Source organism: Oryctolagus cuniculus, chromosome X (assembly GCF_964237555.1).
Source record: "Oryctolagus cuniculus chromosome X, mOryCun1.1, whole genome shotgun sequence".
Taxonomy (NCBI): Eukaryota; Metazoa; Chordata; class Mammalia; order Lagomorpha; family Leporidae; genus Oryctolagus; species Oryctolagus cuniculus.
In genome coordinates this window covers 101,571,435-101,594,587 of record NC_091453.1, presented here as the reverse complement: position 1 = coordinate 101,594,587, position 23,153 = coordinate 101,571,435, and the positions used below count along the sequence as shown (strand labels likewise).

General features: G+C 43.8%; 1 long non-coding RNA gene and 1 pseudogene across 1 annotated transcript in view; both read right to left on the bottom strand.

Annotated features, from left to right (window-relative positions):
- Positions 1-23,153, bottom strand: part of LOC138847504 (uncharacterized) — a 98,348-nt gene that overhangs the window by 56,254 nt on the left and 18,941 nt on the right. The gene's annotated exons all lie outside the window — the stretch shown is intronic.
- On the bottom strand, positions 12,904-18,542 carry LOC127484902 (U3 small nucleolar ribonucleoprotein protein IMP3-like; annotated as a pseudogene).

Here is a 23,153-nt window from a genome sequence, read left to right as displayed (position 1 = left end):
TCTGATCCAGCTCTCTGCTGAGGCCTGAGAAAGCAGTAGAAGATGGCCCAGGTCCTTGGGCCCCTGCACCTACATGGGAGACTGGGAAGAGGCACCTGGCCCCTGGCTTTGGAGCGGCGCAGCTCTGGCCATTGCGGCCATTTGGGGAGTGAGCCAACAGACGGAAGACCTCTCTCTCTGTTTCTCCCTCTCACTGTAACTCTATCTCTCAAATAAATATATAACAATCTTTTTCTTTTTTTTAAAATTTATTTGACAGAATTAGACAGTGAGAGAGAGAGACAGAGAGAAAGGTCCTCCTTCCGTTGGTTCACCCCCCAAATGGCCGCCATGGCCGGAGCTGCGCCAATCCGAAGCCAGGACCCAGGTGCTTCCTCCTGGTCTCCCATGCGGGTGCAGGCACCCAAGCACTTGGGTCATCCCCCACTGCCTTCCCGGGTCACAGCAGAGAGCTGGACTGGAAGAGGAGCAACTGGGACAGAATCCGGCACCCATATTGGATGCCAGTGCCGCAGGAAAGGATTAACCAAGTGAGCCACGGCTCCGGCCCCATAAATAAAAATCTTAACAACAAAAAAAATTGATCCAGAGGAAAACCAAAGGACTGAATTTTGTGAAGATATTAATTATCTCTAAATTTACTATATGCGTTGCATTTCTGATTTTTAAAAAAAATATTTATTTATTTAAAAGTGAGAGTTACACAGAGAGAAGGAAAGACAGAGAGAGAGATCCTCCATTCACTGGTTTACTCCTCAGATGACTGCAATGGCGGCCTGAGCCAGGCCGAAGCCAGGATCTGGAAGCTTCTTCCAGGTCTCTCACAAGGTGCAGGGGCCCAAGCACTTGGGCCACCCTCTCCTGCTTTCCCAGGCCATTAGCAAGGAGCTGGATCAGAAGTGGAGCAGCTGGGACTCAAGCCAGCTCCCATATGGAACGCCGACATCGCAAGTGACAGCGTTTCCCTGCTACACCACAGCATCAGTCCCAGAATTCTGATTTAAAAACTCCACAATACTTTTTGGATAGTTGAGGAAATTAACTTAAAGATTCACCTAAGTGGGGGCTGGTGTTGTGGCTTGTGAGTAAGCCGGTTCTAGCCCCAGCTGCTCTACTTCTGATCTATCTTTCTGCTAATGGCCTGGGAAAGCAGTAGAAGATGGCCCAAGTGCTTGGGCCCCTGCACCCCCGTGGGAGACCCAGATGAAGAATCTGGCTGTTAGCTTCCGCCTGGCCCAGCCCTGACCATTTCGGCCATCTGGGGAATAAACTAGCAGATGGAAGATCTTTCTTTCTCTCTCTCTCTCTGTAACTCTGACTTTCAAATAAATACATATTTTAAAGGAATATTCATTCAAGTAAAAGTATGCAAGACTATTGAGGAAATTTATTTTTAAAAGTTTAATAAAGTGTAGCTCTGCTATATTTTAAAACCTATTGTTAAGGGATAATAATGTGACATTGTACTTGAAACAAAAATAAACAGTATAAAACTAAATACATATGGCAATATAGATTTTGGTAAAGGCAGCAGCTGGAAATCAGTAGAGAAAATATAACATTATCCAATAAAGGTGTCTGGAAAACTGACTAGCCATTTGAAAAAAAATGCAGGCAATTTGCTACCTCATTCCTTATTCCAAAATAAGTTCAAATATATGAAGGAAATAATAGAACCATAAAAGTGGTGTGAGAAAAAAGTGAAGCCTTATTAAGCATGGCACAAAGCCAAGGCATTCTAAAGTCAAAAAGACATAAATTCGACTACATAAAAATACAGAAATAAATTCTACACAGCACAAAATATCAATCTAGAAAAACAAATTGAGCATAAACATTAGCACTACATACAAAAGACAAGACCTTATTTACTTAATGTGAAAAAGAATTCTGGGGCCTGACGCTGTGATGTAGCGGGTAAAGCTGCCGCCTGCAGTGCCGGCATCCCATATGGGTGAGGGTTCAAGCCCCGGCTGCTCCTCTTCCAATCCAGCTCTCTGCTACGGCCTGGGAAAGCAGTAGAAGATGGTCCAAGTCCTTGGGCCCCTGCATCCATGTGGGAGACCTGGAGGAAGCTCCTGGCTCCTGGCTTCAGATTGGCCCAGCTCTGGCCTTCGCAGCCATTTGGGGAGTGAACCAGCAGGTGGAAGACTTCTCTCTCTCTCTCTGCCTCTACCTCTGCCTCTCTGTAACTCTGCCTTTCAAATAAATAAATGAATCTTTTTTTTTAAAAAAAGAATTCTTACAAATCAGTAACCACCAAGAACACATTAGAAAAATGGGTGAAGGGTATGCAAGTATACATACGGTCAATAAAGGTATGAAAGACACTCAAGTTTATTAGTAACGAAAGAAATGTAGATAAAAACATTTTCCGATTTCAGCTTCCTGCTAATGTGCATCCTGAAAGGCAGCAGTTGATAGCTCAATTACTTGGGTTCTGGCCACCCATGTGGGAGATCCAGATGAGATTCTGGGCTCCTGGAAAATATTTTCTTCAGCCTACTATATTAGTAAATATTTAAAATATTGACAAGTTCCAGGATTGGTAAGGATGTGGAGAAATAAGTGCCTTAACACTGTGAGCAGGATTATCCACTGTGTTAGTATTTTCAGAGCATTTTGTCAGCATCTGTAAACAGTGGGAGGTACAGGACTCTGACTTAGCAACACGTTTTTGTGTGTCTAACCTGTAGAAATATGTCACGATGGATATACGGTAGTGGTGATTGCAGAATTATGTGTAAAGATGAAAAATTGACAGAATGTCTCCTACACGTAGGGTGCTGATTTTTGGAAAACAATCATAAGACTCCACGTAATAGAATATGACAGAACCAATAAAATATTTTGATATATCGCTATTTTAAGGGTTTTTAAGCTTTTAAAAATGTATGAGTTTTATTTTTTAGGGAAGTTTTAGGTTCATAGCAAAACTGAGTGGGAAGTACAGAGTTCCCATATACCCCACCTCCCTACACAACTTCCACTGTCAACATCCTTTACCACTGGGGTACATTCTTTGCAGCTGGTGAACCTACATTGATATTAGCATCTGGGGTCCACAGTTGATATTAGGATTCACTGTTGGTGTTGTATTCATCAACGTTTTCCAGAGAAACAAAACCAAGGGTATAGATAAGACAACATTTAGTATGGGAATTCAGTCCTGTGATGGTGGAAGCCACGTCGTCCCACATGTGCTGTCTGCAAGCTGGTAGGGAATGCAGTCCAAGACTGAAGCTGTGAGAACCAGGGCTGGGGCACGGGCAGTGGCGTAGTTCCTAGTCTGAGAACCAGGTAAGCCAGTGGGGTAATTCTCCCACCGAGGCTGAAAGCTCAGGAACCCGATGTGTGTGCAGGAGTGACAGAGTGGGAGCTGCTAGTTTAAGTCTCAAAGTCTGAAGACACAAGAACAAAACACTCTGATGTTCGAGAACAAAGATGGATGTTCCAGTTCAAGAAGAAACATTGGGGGCTGGTGCCGTGGCGCACTAGTTAATCCTCCGCCCGTGGCGCCGGCATCCCGTATGGGAGCCGGTTCTAGTCCTGGCTGCTCCTCTTCCAATCCAGCTCTCTGTTATGGCCTGGGAAAGCAGTAGAGGATGGTGCAAGCCCTTGGGCCCCTGTACCTGCATGGGAGACCAGGAAGAAGCACCTGGCTCCTGGCTTTGGATTGGCACTGCTCTGGTCATTGCGGCCACTTGGGGAGTGAACCAACAGAAGGAAGACCTTCCTCTGTCTCTCTCTCTCTCACTGTCTGTAACTCTACCTGTCAAATAAATAAATAAAATCTTAAAAAAAAAAAAGAAGAAGAAGAAACACTGAATTTACCCTTCTTCCACCTTTTTGTTTGATCTGGGCCCCCAATGGATTGTACTGTGCCTGCCTACGTTGGTGATGGTACATCTTTACTCAGTCTACTGATTCCGACACTAATTTCTTCCAGAAACACCCTCACAGACACACCTAGAATAATGTTCACCAGCTATCTGGATATTCCTTAACCCATTCAAGTTGATGCACAAAATTAACTACCACAGTGTTGTACATTCTAGGTATTATAAGATTCTTTTTTTTAATTTGACAGGTAGAGTTATAGTGAGAGAGAGAGAGAGAGAGAAAGAGAGACAGAGAGAAAGGTCTTCCTTCCGTTGATTCACTCTTCAAATGGCCATAACGGCCGGAGCTGTGCTGATCCTAGGCCAGGAGCCAGGAGCCTCTTCTGAGTCTCCCATGTGAGTGCAGGGGCCCAAGCACCTGGGCCATCCTCTACTGCTTTCCCAGGCCATAGCAGAGAGCTGGACTGGAAGTGGAGCAGCCGGGGCTAGAACCCGGTGCCCATATGGGATGCCAGTGCCTAGTGCGCCATGGCGCCAGCCCCTTATAAGATTCTTAAAAAGAAAACTTGGAGATAAAACAAATAGCACAATTTCATTTTTTTGCAAGTAGTATTATGTATCGTGTATCTGATACATAATACATACTACATGTGCATAAAATTTAAATGAAAATTTCTTGTTTTGGAATTTTGGCTAACACTCAAAGCTGGAAATACTTCCACTTTCTAGACATTGGACTAAGTAATGGCAAGGCTCCTGTCCAGGACACAAGGAAACATACAAGAATAGGATTTTCAGTGATCATACCTACCAGGAAGTCCCTATGAAGAAAGGACCAGAAATCTGAAGAAAGTTCACTGAGATAGAAAATAGATGCCAGATGCAAAAATTGAAAGTCTGAGGTGAAAAGTGCTATAATTGTCCCATTCAAATGTGGGAGATCCAAAAGAACCCCAGAAAATATGGAGTGGCTGCAGAACTGTCTAAATGTGGAGGCTGCATCAATTTGAGCCCTCTAGGAAGCAGATGCTGAGAGTGAGCTGGGAGTGTGAGACGCTGACCAAGCAGGTAATGCCTCAGAAAGAGTAGGGGCTGGTGCTGTGGCTCAGCGGGTTAAAGCTCTGGCCTGCAGTGCTGGCATCCCATGTGGGTGCTGGTTCGAGTCCTGGCTGCTCCACTTCCAATCCATCTCTCTCTGCTATGGCCTGGGAAAGCAGTAGAAGATGGCCCAAGTCCTTGGGCTCCTGAACCCACATGGGAGACCTGGAAGAAGCTCCTGGCTCCTGGCTCCAAATCAGCCCAGCTCTGGCCTTCGCAGCCATTTGAGGACTGAGCCAGCAGATGGAAGACTTCTCTCTCTCTCTGCCTCTGCCTCTCTGTAACTCTGCCTTTCAAGTAAATAAATAAATATTTTTTTTAAAATAAATATTTTTTAAAGTAGGTAGAAGCATATGAGTTCAAAATTTAAAAAATTCTGTTCCTTTAGGATATTTGTCAATTTTTCTTCAAGTTTTGTATGACTAAATTTGTATGACTAAATTGACTAATACATAACTACTAGTGACTTAAATCTTTGTCTATCCAACCATCTGCTGAATCAGTCTTTTAATTTCAATCAATTTATCTTTTTTTTTTTGTTTTTGATTAATTTTGTTGAGCTGCTCCCGGAATGGGCACACTGAATAGGCAGGAATCAGTTTGGTTAGTACCCATTCCCAATATGTGAAGGGATGATATGTTTCATGGTGCACAGAGCAGTAGAATGAGTGGGGTGGGGGACTGTCATTAGGTATGCTGTGGAGTGGAGTATGCATGAACCCTATTCTGGATAAGGCCTATCTCTTGGATTTCTATGTTTTTAAAGATTTATTTGTTATTTGAAAAGCAGAGTTAGAGAGAGAGGGAGAGACAGAAGGAGAGAGAGAGAGAGAGAGAGAGAGAGAGATCTTCCATCTGCTGGTTGACTCCCCAAATCACTGAAGCCAGGGGTCAGGAGCTTCTTCTGGGTCTCCCATGTGGATGCAGGGGCCCAAGCACTTGGACCATTCTCCACCACTTTCCCAGGCACATTAGACAGGAGCTAGAACAGAAGTGGGTAGCTAGGACTTGAACCAGCACTCATATGGGATGCTAGTATTGCAGGTGGTGGCTTTACCTGCCATGACACAATGCTAGACCAGGATTTCTATTTTTTCTTAAAGATTTATTTTATTTGTTTGAAAGGCAGAGTTTTAGAGAGAGAAGGAGAGACAGAGACAGAGACAGAGACAGAGATATCTTCCATCCACTGGTTCACTCCCCAAATGGCTACAATGGCCAGGGCTGGACCAGGCTGAAGATAGGAGGCAGGAACTCCATCTGGGACTCCCACAGAGACCACATCAGCAGAGAGCTGGATTGGAAGTGGAGCAGGTGGGACTTGAACTGGTGCTAATTTAGAATGTTGGCCTCCCAGGCTGCAGCTTAACTCACTGCACCACAATGCCAGCCACTGCCTCTTGGGTTTCTGAGTAAATAAGACGGATGAATAGCCTGGCCTAGTTAGGGGCTGATTGGTGACACAGGTAATAAGTGCCCACACTGGGTTTCTGATGGTGTGTGCTCAGTGGTGGTAAAGAATATGAGTACTGGGAAGTACCTAGTATAATCTTGTGATTAACTGAGTTTTCGTATAGGTTAAAGTTTTATATGGTCTGGGGCTGTCACCTGCTGTGCTGAACTGTGTGACACATATGAGTTCTCATCTGGGCAAGGACTAAAACTGGTATATGAGTAGTGTTATGAATATGGGTTGCAGAGTCATCAGGGGCTGATTGTAGTATGTATTGTGAATTACTGAGAACAGTTATGACTGCAGCTTTCTAAATGGAACTGTGGGGAGACAGACTCTTCTTGGCTAACACTTGCTTGTGGCATGTTAAATCTTGGGGTGAATACACACCATGATTACATCAGAGACAGACTCAGTAAATTAAGTGATAGTATGATGATGATCTCAGTTTAGACAGGCACTTTTGTTTGATATGATGAAAGTTGGTCTGGACATCATTCTAGTGCTATGAGTAGGTATCTTAGTGGGGCTACCTTGTGGGTTTTGTTTTTTGAGTAATCAAGAGAGTAGTGATGTCATTCCATATCTTATTGTGGTCTTTTTTACTGTATGACGAGTGGTGGTATGGGTACAGGTCCAGCTCTAAATGTTGGTCACACAGCACTGTAGTTAAGAGTGTAGACTCTAGGTGAGACTGCATTTTCCCACTGCGAAGTGTGCTGGAGCTGAGTAGCCTGCCTTCTGGAATCCATCCCATTACCACTCACACAATAAATGCTTACCCGTTGACTCCTGGCTCCTTCCTTCATGTACTTACCTGCCTGATCCTAATCTTTGAGTTTGCCAGCCCTGCCTCAAGTATTTCAGCTTAGCCATTAGGGTGTTGATAATTTTTAGGTCTTGGAAAACCACCAGCACAATGCTACACCTACTTTCCTGCCTTCTTTTTGGAAATTAGCATTGCTGCGGGGCTGGTGTTGTGGCACAGTGGGTTAAAACCCCAGCCTGTAGTGCCGGCATCCCATATGGGTGCCAATTCAAGTCCCAGTTGCTCCTCTTTGGATCCAGCTCTCTGCTTTGGCCTGGGAAAACAGTAGAAGATGGCCCAAATGCTTGGGCCCCTGTACCTGCGTGGGAGACCTGGAAGAAGCTCCTGGATCCTGGCTTCGGATCGGCTCAGCTCTGGTCATTGCGGTCATTTGAGGAGTGAACCAGCGGAATGGAAGTCCTCTCACTCTCTGGCTCTCCCTCTCTCTGTAACTATGTCTTTCAAATAAATAAAATAATGCTTTAAAAAAGAACAAATTAGCATTGCTGCAATGTTTCTTTAGTGTGGATAGTCTTATTTATCTATCTATCATCTATCTACCCATCTATATCCCTCAAATATAAATGTAAGTGTGTCCTGCAAATTACATCTCCCTCAAATTCTGGGAAGATGGTAGTTTGAAAAAATATCCCTGGAACACTTCCTGAATCCTGCTTTAGAGTAACAACAGCCACAATAGGTAAACTGCCAGAGCCTGGGAGCTGCTTAGAAGGCCACATTTATTTCTGCATCTTCTGATGGGGATGGAGAGCAGATTCAAGCAGCATCTAGCCAATGACTCTGCAGGACAGTGGTGCTAGCCCTGCCCACTTCTGCCCACTGTGGGATGTCTCAAATAGGCAGTCTTAGCTCCAGAGTTCCACGGGGTTGGCTGAGACTGTCTGATCGTCATGGTGGGTGAGAGTCAGAGGACAGGAGCAGAGGGCAGGGCATATCTTTTGAGACCTGAGACAAAGATGATGGCTCTGCTGTTCTCTGAGGGAGCTCTGCTCTACGAAGCCTGTTCCATGAAGCTCCGATCTGCTTACTTGCTTTTCTTTTGCCGGGCCCTGTCTGATTCAGATGGCTGTGATGGGCCTCCAGGCAAATGATTTGCTGGCCTGACTTGCTTCAAGCCCTTGTGATTGGAAGAGATTGCCACTCACACTCAGGAAAAGTTTGTGCAAAGAGCCATCCCGCCTGTCTTGGCAAAGGCATAATGGCTCTTCACCTTCATCTACTTTCCTTCTGATCCACAAGAGCGAAAATGTAGTTATCCAACACTCACACATTACCGCTGCTCAAGAGACCCTTACAATGTGACCTAACTGTTAAGAATTCAAATCCTGAACAGGCAAAGAAAAATTATCCATTGAAGGACATTTATTGTCTAGATGGAGGAAACCTAACTCACACAACTAGACGGGTGGCTTCCACTGACGTACAACCACAGGGAGGGTCAGAATTATTAAATGATTAAAGTTAATATCTGAAAATAGTAGAACAGTGCCTAGGACATCTTGTGTGTCATGTACATGTTTGTCAAATAATAAACTGTAACAGGAAAGTATGGACAGCTCTCAAGTGTGTGTAATTAGAGTAGAAACAAAGACATTGTAGAACTAGAAAACACAAGTTTGGAGTTTAACAATTCATTGCAACAGCTGCAACTGAGCACCAAATTAGTAATCTGGATGATTGGGTGGAAGAAATCTCTCTCAACAGAGAACAAGAATATAAAAAGGCAGAAAGCATCATGGTCAAGACACTCTGGAGAAGGGATCCAGGAGATCTTTCACAAAAATAATAGAAGCCCAGAAGGACAAAGTGAACAGAAGGAAGGAAGAAAGAGATACCAGAAAGAATTCTCTCTGAGTTGAAGAAAGATTTGAGTTTGTAAACTGAAAATGCACACTGAAGAGTAGGCATTTGGTGAGCAGTTAAGATGTAGCTTGGGATACTCACATCCCAGGTAAGTCCCAGCTCTGCTTCCAATTTCCACTTCCTATTAACGTGCACCTGGAAAGCAGCAGGTGATGGCTCAGGGAATTGAGTCCCTGGCCTGTCATGTGGGAGACCTGGATTGAATTCCCGGTTCCTGACTTCAACCTGGCCCAGCTTTGCCTGTTGTGAGCATTTGAGGATTAAACCAGCATTTGGGAGCTTTTTCCATCTGCCTGTCTTGGTGTCTCCCTCTGTCTCTGTCTCTCAAAGAAACACATTTTTTTAAAAAAACCTATCCTTGTGAAATCCTTCAATTCTGAGGATACAAAGTAAATCCTAAAAGCATCTAAATAGTAAGAACACATTCTGGCTTCCAACTGGCTTTGGCCAGTGGGAGGCACTGGTGGAAGGTTGGAGGCAGGAGGAAGGGCATAAGGAGATGCCAGGGTATTTCTCCACCTTCCTGTAGGTCTCGGGTAGCATCTCTGGTAATGGTTGCAGCTTCTCTATAACCCTAGATCCTGCCAGACACACTTCCACTGGATGACCCTGTCCTCTAGGCTCCAACTGTTAGGAAAAGAGTCGCAGATTGGTGCTTCCTCACACGGGGCACCATCAATGTTAGAAAAAGAGGTGCAGAATAGAGAAGAGGCAGTGTATGAATTTACAGCCAGACCGAATTTATTCAGAGAAAATAAATTTGTAGAGGTGAGTGACCAACTGCCTGTGTATACATTGATGGAACACGTGGCAGAAGGCCCTGATCCCAGGGGCTAGAACTTTTTATATTTTATGAGGTCTAGGGGTGGGGGTGGGGGCAGCAGGTGGAGGGGCATTGCTGGAACTGGTCTTTCAGGTGTTCCAGCAACTGGCCTTTCAGGTGGGGTATGAAGGCAATAGGGTGTGAGACCCAACAGATTCAAGGGCAAGGAATACATTCGAATGTTTATCTGTCTTTTGGGCAATGAGGGAGGATGGCTGAGGCTTATGTCTTTGCTCCATCACCAAGAGCATCACTTTCTTCTTCTGACTCTAATTTAACTTAGGGGTAGTAGGAACTCCCTGCTAGTTCTGTCTCCAGGAGTCCATCACTAGCCCTTGTTTTATATCAATTCTTCCATTATTTGTGTAGTCTATTTCCTGCATTATCATATATTCTGTTTTATTTTTTCATTTTTTGGCTTTTTAGTCACAGTGTTCTATATATAACTTCTTTTAAATGTACTGAAGGGGCTGGTGTAGTGGGTGGGGCCACCGCCTGCAGTGCCAGCATCCCATATGGGTACAGGTTCGAGTCCCGGCTGCTCCATTTCTGATCCAGCTCTCTGCTATGGCCTGGGAAAGCAGTAGAAGATGGCCCAAGTCCTTGGGCCCCTGCACCTGCATGGGAAACCTGGAGGAGGCTCCTGGTTCCTGGCTTCTGATTGGTGCAGCTCCGGCCATTGCAGCCAGCTGGGAAGTGAACCAGAGGATGCAGGATCTCTCTCTCTCTCTCTCTCTGCCTCTGCCTCTGCCTCTGCCTCTGCCTCTGCTTCTCTGAAACTCTGCCTTTCAAGTACATAAATAAATCTTTTAAAAAAATGTACTGAAAAGAGTTATCTCAGAGGTATGGTGAGTTTGGTACTGTGGTTAAGACGCTGGGTGGGATGCCCATATCTCACATTGAAATGCATAGCTTGAGTCCCAGGTTTGCTTTCAAGTCCAGTTTCTTGCTATTCACACCCTGATATCTCAAGTGGCTGTGTCCTTGCCTCTCATGTGGGAGATCTGGATTGAGTTCTTGGCTCCTGCGTGAGCCTGATCCAACCACAGCTATTGTGGGCATTTGGGCAGTGAAACAGCAGATGGGAGACAACGGTCTCCCTCTCACTCTCTTTCTCCATCTTTCTTTCAAGTTAAATAACAGAAAATAAATATACGAGAGAGAGAGAGAGAGAGAGAGAATCAACCCCACTGGTTCACTTCCCAAAAGCATTGAGAGCCTGGGATGAGGCAAGGCTGAGCTGGGAGCCAGGGACTCAACCCGAGTATCCCACATGGGTGTCAGGGGTCCAAGTACTTGAGCCATCACTGCTGCCTCCCAGCGTGTGCTTTAGCATGCAGCTGGATCAGAAGTGGAATAGCTGGAACTCAAACCAGATACTCTGGTATGGAATGCCGGCATTCTATTCAAGGTCTTAATCACTGTACCAAATGTCCACTCCTTTCTATTTTAAATACTCAAGTACTTTCTATATTCTGGTTGGATCCTAATTGATAATCCTACAAAGGGAAAGAAACTAGGATGAGATTTTTCATCCACCACACAGAAAGCTAGAGAATAGTGGAATACCATCTACAGAACATTAGAGAAAAAAAAACTATTACCTAAAAATACTATACCCTGCTCTAGTAGGCTGCTTCTAAAATGGCTTCCAATGAGCTCCTCCTCCTGGTGCTCACTCCCTTGTGTAAATCCCTCTTTTTTAAATTAATTAATTTATTTGAAAGAGTTACAGAGAAAGGGTTGGGGTGGGGGGAAGGGGGAGAGAGAGAGAGAGAGACAGACAGACAGAGAGAAAGGGAAAGAGAAAGAGAAAGAGAAAAATCTTGCATCTGCTGGCTCACTTTCTAGATGGTCACAACAGCCAGGGTTGGGCCAGGCAGAAGCCAGGATTCAGGACCTTCATCTGGGTCTTCCACATAGGTGGCAGGGATCCAAACAGTTGGGCCATCTTCTGCTGCTTTCCCCAGGCCAACAGCAGGGAGGTGGATTGGAAGTAGAGTAGCCAGGACATGAACCGGCACCCATATGGGATGCTGGTGTTGGAAGGTGGCGGCCTTACCTGCTATGTCCCAGCATGGGTCCCTAAGTCCCTCTTCTTGTGTGTTTGTATTGGGCTTGCTTCTAACAGAGCAGACTTGCTTCTAACAGACTATGGCAAAAGTGATGGATGCCATTTTCATGATCAGGTTACAAAAGATTGTAGTTTCTGCGTCTTGCTCACATTCTCTCTCTCTTCATGTGTGATTCCTCTGATGCAGAGGGCCACTTGGTAAATAACTAAGTCCTTTAGTGCAGCAGCCAGCAAGGAACATGTAACCATTTGAGTGAGCTTAGGAGCGCATCCTTTCCCAAATGAATCTCAAGATGAGGCCTCAACCTCAGTTGAAACCTTGATTGAAGCCCATGAAAGACTCTGAGTGGACACTTTGATCACAATCTTCTGAGAGATTCTGAAGCAAAAGACTAGCCATGCCTGGATTCCTAAGACATCATAAATTTGTGTTGCTTAAGTCACTAAGTATTTATAGAATAAAGTGGAATTGGGGCCAGCATTGTAGTACAACGGGTTAAACTGCTACCTGCAATGCTGGCATCCCTTGTGGGTGACCATTCACGTCCTAGCTGCTCCACTTCCAATCCAGCTCCCTGCTAATGGCCTGGGAAAAGCAGTGGAATATAGCCCAAATGTTTAGGCCTCTGCCACCAACATGGGAGACCCCAATAAAGCTCCTGGCTCCCAGTTTTGACCTGGTGCATTCCTGGCTATTGCAGCCATCTGGGGAGTGAACCAGTGGATGGAAGATCTCTCTCTCTCTCTCCCTCCCTCTCTCTCTCTTTCTCCCCCTCCACCAACTTTGCCTTTCAAATAAATAAATCTTAACAAAAAGAAAAAAGTGAAATGCAAAATATTAAAATGGAAAAGTAGGGCATAAATGGTTCAATCCTTAATAAAGAGGTGAATCAAACCATTATATACTAAATTATCACAGCAGCTTGGTATTTAAAGCAAAATCTCTTTGAAACACAAGGCAAATTTGAAATAACACCAAAAGTTATGTCCATACTGGGACATTGTAGTATACCTCTTTCAGAATTTGAATGATCAAGTAGATGAACATTAAGCTAAAGAGTAGATCAATTTTTTTTTGTACTAAGTAACTGGGCCATTTATTGGCATCAGGAAAACCTTCTTTAAATGAGGGAGGGGACCCTAAACATTCAAGTTTCACTCACTTTATTTAAACATGAGCCCGAATTCTCCAACAGTAAGCAACTAACTCACGAACAAGAGCAAGAATTCCAATTAAATAAATTGAGCCAAATAGCCACAATACAATAAAGGGAAAGCAGGTGTGCCTGTGCTGAATCTGTGGCTTTTACTCTACGTTGGTTCAGGCACAAGAAATTAACAATTCCCACAGTGCAGCACAACACGGCATCCCGCTCTCTCCCCAGGAAGTCATTTCCCCATCAGGAGTCCAAGTTCGTGGAAAACAGCAAGTACTCCCCCTTGGCTCTGTGTGGCCGGCGGTTAGAAGGCCAAGTTCCTAAAGAGCCCACAACAGCTGACATGCGCTTGGGGGAAGCACCCTCGTAGAGGCTGGCTTCAGGCCTGTTTTCCCATCTGCAAACCACAGGGAGACCCCACTAGGTTTCCAGATCCACCTCGTTGTACTCCAGTCATCCAGGTGATAAAGTCCCCCATGCTGTGTGTGACAAGGAAGGCAAGGTGAGTGACCACGTCGGGGCCCACGCGCACGTGGCCCTGCTCCATGAGGCCACCGCAGCCTGGAGGTGTTTCGCCATGCGCAGCTTGAGGAGTACAGCGTGCAGGTGGCAGCGGCCCAAGCACGAGACCATGACGAGGTCGCAGCGTTCGTGCGAGCCGCGCGTGGGCACTGGACTGAGCGCCGACAGCTTGTTGGGCAGCGTGGCTGAGGTGCGCACGCGGAAGGGCTCGAGGGCGCGGGCAGCTCGCGCGCGGTGCGGCTCAGCCGGTTGTAGCGCATGCAGTCCTCGCGCCGCGGCAACTGTTAATGCCCCAGCACGTGCAGGGTGTGGTCGGTTGACCTACCAGTTCAGGAAGTCCACCTGCTTCATCAGCTTCTGCTCATGAAGCTTAAGCTTCCGGACCATGATGGCGGCCCAGAGTATTATTTAAATAGTAGAGCAAAAAATTTCAATGTTTAATTATCTAAAGATCCATATACATATTAAAAAGAACGGTTTAGGAGCAAGCACTTAGCCTTGTGGTTAAGCTACCCAAAACCCATATTAGGGTATCTAAGTTGCATTTTTGGCTGTAACACCCAATACTATCTTCCTGTCACTGCATACTGTGGTGGGACAGTGGTGATGGCTCAGGAAATGGGGTCCTGCCACCACATGACAGAGCCTGATTTTGAACCTAGCTTCCATTCTGACCCCAGCACAGCCCCAGCTGTTGCAAGCATTTGCAGCATGAACCAGAAAATAGGAGTTCTCTTTGCCTCTCAAGTAATTTTTTCCAAAAAAAATTTAAAACTGTAAGATATTTTAAAATGTCCATCAATTGTGTGCTTCTACACAGAGGAGAACTTAGTAGGTTTGAAGCAGAAGAGATTTTTTCAGAGGTTATACTTTCTCATTATATTCCAGTAAAATTAGAAATACATAATAAAAGATGGTCAAATAGCTTTACTATCTGGAAATTGGCTCATACTCTCCTAAATATTCTTAGATCAAAGAGAAGATCAAAACATTATACAATTTTTAGGGAGTAACAAAAAGTAAGTATGCTGTAGCAAAACCTATCCATCACTTAGGATTCTATTTAGGAGAAAATAGTTTTAAATAGACGTCACAAATCTTTTCAGGCCCTAAGTAGGTGATACAGACGTAGGAAGTGGATAGATGTAAAAATAGGGAGAGGTGGGGGCTGTAGAGAACCGGAAAGGATGTGATTGCTCCAAAAGCATTCAAGTCTAGCAGTTTGCAATACTTTATTGCGAATGCTTTTATTATGTAAAAAAGGAAAAATGCAAAATGCAAATTAAGTAATCTAAAAACTCAGTGGCAAAGCCACTAAATTATTCAAAAGAAAATATAAATAGGGAACTAATGAAAGCTAAGGGCTCCAATGAGTGAAAATAGAACTTGTCACAGCCTAGATTCTCTGGGAAGCAGATGCTGAGGAATTAAGGGTACCAGAGGTTTACAGGGAATTAACACCTGTGAACAAAGGGGGGCAGGTGGTATTGTGAGACTGCAGCACAGACCTGACAAAGTCTCTGCCAGCCCTTTGGGGAGCTCTGAGCAATGGCTGTCCATCAGAGGAGTCCTGCTTTGGGCAGAAAAGGCTACATTCCACTACCTTCCCTTTGCTAGATCACTAGCCCTGGTATCCTGCCTGAGAGGAGGATAACCTCAGCTCAAAACTCAATGTGGGGACTGGCACTGTGGCGAAGTAGGCTAAGCCTCCACCTATGGCGCTGGCATCCATATGGGTACTGGGTCGAGTCCAGGCTGCTCCACTTCTGATCCGACTCCCTGCTAGGGCCTAGGAAAGCAGTAGAAGATGGCCCAAGTCCTTGGGCCCCTGCACCCACATGAGAGACTGGGAAGAAGCTCCTGGCTCCTGACTTCAGATCAGCCCAGCTTGAGCTATTGCAGCCATCTGGGAAGTGAACCAGCGGGTGGAAGATCTTTCTCTCTCTAACTCTGCCTCAGAAGTAAATAAATAAATCTTAAAGAAAAAACTCAACGTGGACCCTGTACGTATGAATAGCATGTGGCACTAAGAACTAACCATACTCTTGTGGTTGGACAATGAGACATTTCATATATATATATACACACACACACACACATATATATGATTTATTGATTGATTTGAAAGTCAGAGTCACAGAGACAGACAGACAGAGACAGAGAGAGGTCTTCCATCCACTGGTTCACTCCCCAGATGGTCACAACAGCCAGGGCTGGGCCATGCTGAAGCCGGGAGCAGGAGCTTCATCTGGGTCTCCCACGTGGCTGCAGGGGCCCAAGCACTTGGCCATCTTTCACTGCTTTTCCCAGGCAAGTAGCAGGGAATTGGATCAGAAGTGGACCAGCCAGGGCACAGACCGGCGTCCATAAGGGATGCCGGCATTGCGGGTGGGGACTTTACTGCCTACACCACAATGCTGGCTGCAATAGTGAGACATTTCTTGAAGTGGATTCTGAGTAGCACCTCTGTTTTTGCCCCCCAAACACGCAAAAATAGTTAATGCCAAAACCCAAAAGTTGGCTTTAAAATAATAAATTCAATCTATCAAACACTGTTTTTTGTCTGCATGCCATTTTGAAAATTGCTGTGCAAGTGGAATATATGCACACAAATCTGCAGAATGGACCTTTAGGATGTGTTAAATGATACATTAGGAAAAACAGGTAGCATTCAAAGGACTGTCTGTCATATTGGGGCCTGTAATCCAATTTTTTGACTGCCTTAAACAAGGAAGGATATTTTTTAATGACTTGAAATTTGGAAAAATTAGCAAGGGCTACTCCTACCAGAAAAAAATAGAAGGACACTCTCTTAGTTTGAGGTTTCACTGTCCCTCAAGATCAGGAATGATATTTTTGGGAAGGGTAAGGCCGGGCTCTTACTGTGGCCAGAGGAGGAAGACACACAGTGGCATCCCTGAGGACCTGGAGCTTCAGTGAACTGATAAGTGCCCCAGCTGCCCAACTGGCCGGCTTGCCTACCAGTTTCTACACTGGCTCAACTGGACATAAATCACACAGGAAAGTTCATGGTCATTCGATATTCTGGAGCTCCGCAATAATATTTGCTGAGTCCAGATGGCACATACTCCACATACTGCATAATGGTGCTTTTTCAAGTGATTGCTGAAATACATGTGGTCCTATTGTTCTGTAACACACCTACATGATTCGTCTAGATTCTAGACAGATTTATGAACCTCTCTCAGATTCTGCAGAGTAACTGTTCAGAATCTTCGATGTCAATGGCAGCGATAGAAGAAATTGTACTGTCCCAAATGGGTGATCCCTACTGAACATCTTAAATGCAGCTAATTTGATAGGAAATATGTTGGGACTGTAAATATACCCAGAATTTCAAGATTAAGAATGAAAAAAAGAATATAAAATATCTCATAATTTTTATATAAATTATGATATCTTTTGGATGTATTGAATATATTAAAATTTATTTCTTTTTTCTATTGTGGCTTCTAGAGCATTTAAAATTACACACGTGGCTGACTCTTGTAGCTTAGATTGTATTTCTTTCAGTGCTGCAGTAGCTAGTTACTGTAGTCTCCTGAATTCCTGTTTTGTTGAATCATTCAGCGTTCAGACCAGGATGGGAATAGCAGTCAAGCCGCCCTCGTGGCTCGCCACGGCTCTAATAGCACGAGTATAAGGCAAATGTACATGGCAATGCTGTGCTCATGTTCCGTTTTCTGTAAATCTTTTTTGATCAAGAGGGAGGCGATTGAGAGGTGCCCTCTGTCTACTCACCCTGGAAAGCAAACATTGCGGGGGGCACATGACGGGGAAGGCAAGCGCATCAGCAAGAAGACGAGCCACAGTAAGCATATCCTGCACAAGGCGCGACAATGGTTCCTGAGCGTTGTGGCTCCGACAACGCCCGCCACCCTTCTATCAGTGCATTCAGCAGGGGGCTTGAGGCGGAGTGCCACTGTGTACCGCCCAATCACACGGTTGGACATCTGGCGTAGGAGCAGGACCAACCGAGTGGCAGCTGCGATAGCAGGAGCGGCTCCAGGAGGGGCCAGGCACGGCGGAACGCGCGGGGGAGGAGGCGGCGGCGACGCCAACAATGCAAGAGGAGATGGCATCAGGGCGGCGACACCGGAAGCTGGGGCCCGCGGAGGCTTTCCCGAACCCCGGAAACCCCTACTTCCGGCCTGAGGGTTCTCCTCGGCCCGAGCTGCCTCCGCCCCTGCCGCTGTTTTCTCGCGGCTCGGAGTGAGCCCACGTCCGAGGCACCGCGCTGGGTCCGCTCCTCACTCCCCGCTTGGCGCCCTGCCCCTGAGCGCCTTTGTGTGAAAGGATCAGTAAACTAGATGAACTCTGGGCTAGCCCACGGTGGAAAGAAAGGCAAGGAAGCAGCGAGAGGGAAGGGAGGGAAGCGTATCAGGAATGAGAAAGTGGCTAGAGACACATGTGTGATATTTAAAGATTGCTAAGAGAGTATGTAACGTGCGGGTACGTACACAGAAGGAATAACTGCTTTCCTAGCAAAACTACAAACTACCTTAATTGACCCAAGACATTAAAAACAAACAAACAAACAAACAAACCAAAAAAACAGGAAAGCCATAACCAGAGGAGAATGGAAAGTGGCCAGGTCCAGTTGGTTTTGCAAATGAGTTCTGCTTCACTTTTATAGAGTCGATCATTTCCATGTCATTCAAGCCATTCTAGACCAGTGTTTTTTTCAAAATATCTGTAGTGAAGGATGTTTTTAAAAATCATAATTATGTAGACATATACTTTTGTGGAATGCAATAAAAATGGGCAAATTAAATAATAGTGCAAGGTCAATTTTTAAATTTTCAGAATCATCAGAAAAAAATTACGTTTCATTACATATAGTCAAAACAAATGTAACAGAGACAATGAAAATGATCACAAAAACTGAATAAGTGAATACACTTTTTGTTGATCTGCTCGAATGTCATAACCATGTTGAATTGCTCTAAAGACTTTTTTTTTTTAAAAAAAAAGAGATTTATTTATTTATTTGGAAGTCAGAATTACACACAGAGAGAAGAAGAGGCAGAGAGAGAGAGAGAGGTGTCTTCCATCTGTTGGTTCACTCTCCAACTGACCACAACAGCCAGAGCTGAGCAGATCCTAAGCCAGGAGCCAAGAGTTTCTTTCTGGGTCTTCCACATGGGTGCAGGGGCTCAAGGACTTGGGCCATCTTCTACTGCTTTCCCAGGCCATAGCAGAGAGCTGGATCAGAAGTGGAGCAGCCGGGACTCGAACCGGCGCCCATATGGGATGCCAGCACTGCAGGCGCCGGCTTTACCCACTGTGCCACAGCGGCAGCCCCTCTAAAGACTTCTAAACACTCTCAATTTCTGTATTTATCCTATCATGGATGATAACAGTTTAGGTAGTAGCACATACAGTCTTCATACCACAGAAAAAGATGAAGAGCTCCCAAATTTACTTTGTAAAGCTCAGTTAGCCTTATATACAGTAATATATTAAAATGTGATAATTGTACAAAACTACCCATGGAAATTCCAAATACAGTTGAAGCTCTAAATCTAGCAGTGTGGAAAAGAACAATACAGCATAAGTACAGTTTATTTCAGAAATGCAAAAATGATTCAACATTAGGAAGTGTATCAATATGAGAATCTTGCAGAAAGTTCATGGAAAAGGGCAATAAAAAGATAACTTCATTTTGGTACAAAAAATTGAAAACTCTGCATAGTTTTTTCCTAATGCACATTTTCCATGAATGTTTCAAAGGCCTCTCATATAATTTATGATATGGAACAATTAAAGGAAAAACCTGTATTATTACATTAACTGAATCTGAAAAGGCATTTACAATTTCAGCAGCAGCCATAATAATTATTCAAAGTAAAATAGAGATGAAAAGTAAATGATTTAGATATGATAATTGCTTATCAAAACCTCAGCAGTGACTATTACACTGAACGGCAAAAATATAGTCATTTTGTTAAAATCAGGAATGACAGAAGGATGCTGTCACTACTCTTATTCAACATTATTTAGGATGTTCTGACTAATCCAATAAGACAAACAAATGAAGTAATATGTGTAGCCGGCTGTTAGTTCCCCCCTGAAATCTGTTCTCCCTTTCATCCTTAGAAATACAGCTTTAAGGAAGCCCCTGCCTGAGTGAGTATATTTCCCAGTTTCTCTTGACAATAAATGTGGCCACATGACTGTGTCTGCACCAGTACAGTATGCATGGAAGTGAGGAGTTCAACGTACCCCTCAATTGCTTGACCTGGCTGTTTCTCACACTCTGCTCCTCACGAGCTGGACTAGAGGCACAAGTTCACTCAACTTCAACTGTGAAAAGAAGTGTAACACCCCAGTAGATGTCGGAACAATAACATGAAAGGAACGTATGCCCCTGAAGAACTCTGTGGAGCAAGGGTGTCTCACACCAGGCTGGACTGATCAGATGGTTATGTAACAAAGAAGCAAGTTCCTTTCTTCTTTCTGCCTCATTTAGTTTTTTACTAAACTAATACTAGAGGAATAAATGTCAGAAGAAAGATCCAGCAGTTGTCCTATTTTTAGTATATCCATAGAAAATCTAGTGGACTCTAATTTTAACAAATCAATCAGGATTAATAAAAACTTTTACTTACAGGATTAATACAAAATTTTATTTACATGATAAGCAAAATCAATAGAATTTCTTTTTTAAAAGATTTATTTATTGGCCGGCGCCGCAGCTCACTTGGCTAATCCTCCGCCTGCAGCGCCGGCACCCTGGGTTCTAGTCCTGGTTGGGGCACCAGATTCTGTCCTGGTTGCTCCTCTTCCAGTCCAGCTCTCTGCTGTGGCCAGGGAGGGCAGTGGAGGATGGCCTGGGTCCTTGGGCCCTGCACCTGCATGGGAGACCAGGAGGAGGCACCTGGCTCCTGGCTTTGGATCTGCTCAGCGTGCCAGCCGCAGCGCGCTGGCCGTGGCAGCCATTTTGGGGGTGAATCAATGGAAAAGGAAGATCTTTCTCTCTGTCTCTCTCTCTCTCTCACTGTCTAACTCTGCCTGTCAAAAAAATTAAAAAAATAAATTAATTAAAAAAGATTATTTATTTATTTGAGAGGTCGAGTTACAGAAAGAGGGAGAGACAGAGAGAGAGGTCTTCCATCCAGTGGTTCACTCCCCAGATGGCTACAATGGTCAGAGGTGCACCAATCCAAAGCCAGGAGCCAGGAACTTCTTCCAGGTATCCCATTCAGGCGCAGGGGCCCAAGCACTTGGGCCATCTTCTATTGCTTTCCCAAGCCATGGCAGAGAGCTGGATCAGAAGTGGAACAGCTGAGACTCAAACCGGTGCCCCATATAGGATGCTGGCACTGCAGGCAGTGGCTTTACCCGCTTTGCCACAGCACTGGCCCCAGAATTTCTTTATGTTACTAATAACCAGTTAGAAATGTAATGGGATAGTATTCCATTCATAACACTGGCAAAAATTTAAAATATTGAGGAATGAATGGAATAGGAGATGAACATGATTTATTTGAAGAACAGAAAACGAGACCTCAACAAATTGAAAGACACATAAAATTTTAATCTTCCCCTAAAAAACAAATATAAAGAAATTCAAGGAGAAATCTTTATAAAATCCCATTGAACTGGATAAAGGAAATCTATAATTATTATAAAAATTAACAATTTAATCTTTTGAGTGATTAAAATATTCACATGGTTCAAATTCAAAAGTTATCCCCCAGCCATTCAGTTATCCTCCACATAGGCATGCTGTATCACTTGTTTCCTGTATATACTTTCAGAGAGCTTTGAATCATATTGTTTTTCCATATACACATTGTTCTGCATGTTGATTTATTTGTCTTAGCAATGGAAATTTGAAAATTACAGAAAGAAGTTGCTTCTTATCCCTTTATGGACACACAATCTTTCATTTTATGGATACATAATGTTGTTACATTGTATATTTAAAAAGTTTCCTATTGATGAACAAAATACTTTTTTGCCAATGTTCAGTCAGTAACATTGTGTATACAATTTGTACATCTTCAGCATGAGGTCAAACAGCATGCCAATTTTAAATGCTGATAGATACTGTGTAATTGTTCCCCAGCAGAGTTGTATCACTTTACACTTCCACCAACAATGTAACCAAGTGCTTGTTTCCTCACTCCCCCAAAATAGTGTTTTTTTCAAACTTTTTTGGTCTTTTCTAATCTATGAGGTGAAAAGAATATTTCACTTTTCTAATTATAGGTGAATTTGAATCTATTTTCATAGATTTAAGAACTATTTGCATTTACAGTTTTGTGAACTGTATGTTTATATACTTTGCTCATTGTTCTACTGGGCTGTTTCTCATTTCTTTCAAACAAACAAATAATTTTTTTTTCCACAGGCAGAGTTAGAGAGAGAGAGAGAGACAGAGAGAAAGATCTTCCTTCCGTTGGTTCACCCCCCAAATGGCCACTACGGCTGGCTCACTGTGCCAATCTGAAGCCAGGAGCCAGGTGCCTCCTCCTGGTCTCCCATGCGGGTGCAGGGGCCAAGGACTTGGGCCATCCTCCACTACCTTCCCGGGTCACAGCAGAGACCTGGACAGGAAGAGGAGCAACCAGGACAGAATCTGGTGCCCCAACCAGGACTAGAACCCAGGGTGCTGGCGCTGCAGGTGGAGGATTAGCCAAGTGAGCCGTGGCACTGGCCAATACATTTTTTTTAAAAGCCTTTCAGTTATCAGGGAAGGGAGATATGTGGGTATACTAACCTTAGTCTATATATGTATTTATAAATATTGCATATGTGACTATTTCTACCTATATTAAGCTACACATGAGTTCATACTAACGTCTTCAACACTACTCTATTACCACATAGACCATTCTTGCTTCCCCAACCTTACTCATTTGTAACATTGGATGAACAATTGTACTGTTAAAAAATAACAAAGTACTCGATGAACATTTAAGAGAACACTTACTGTGTTCTAGGAAAACATTCATGAGGGTCAAGGAGACCTTTGGAAATGAGACATAAAATCTAGATATTGAAAAAAAGACATACTTGACTGCCTAATTTTTAAAAAAGTTGTTATATACTCAAACAATATAAAGTCAAATGACAATTGCTTAGAAAAAAAGTGTGTTTAACACAAATACAATATATACAGTAGTAGTATTCCTAATACAATGAATTCCTGTGAGAGAAAAAACAATTTACAAAGAGGAAATCTAAAAAGCCTCAGAATTGCATGGAAATCTAGCCTCCCAAGTAATACTGAAAGTAATTAAAGCAACAATGTGATACTGTTTCCTTGATATGATTTAAAAGCTAGAGGAGTAATAGCATTGTACCCCATCAAGAGCTGGAAGAAAGTACACTGTCAAGTTTGCTGATGAGAATTGAGTTGCTCTAATCCTTTGGGAGAGAAATATGAAGGTGTATTTTTAGAAGAAATAATGCATATACCTTTTGACCTAGTAATCTTTCATTTTCGAGTTTATTTTATTT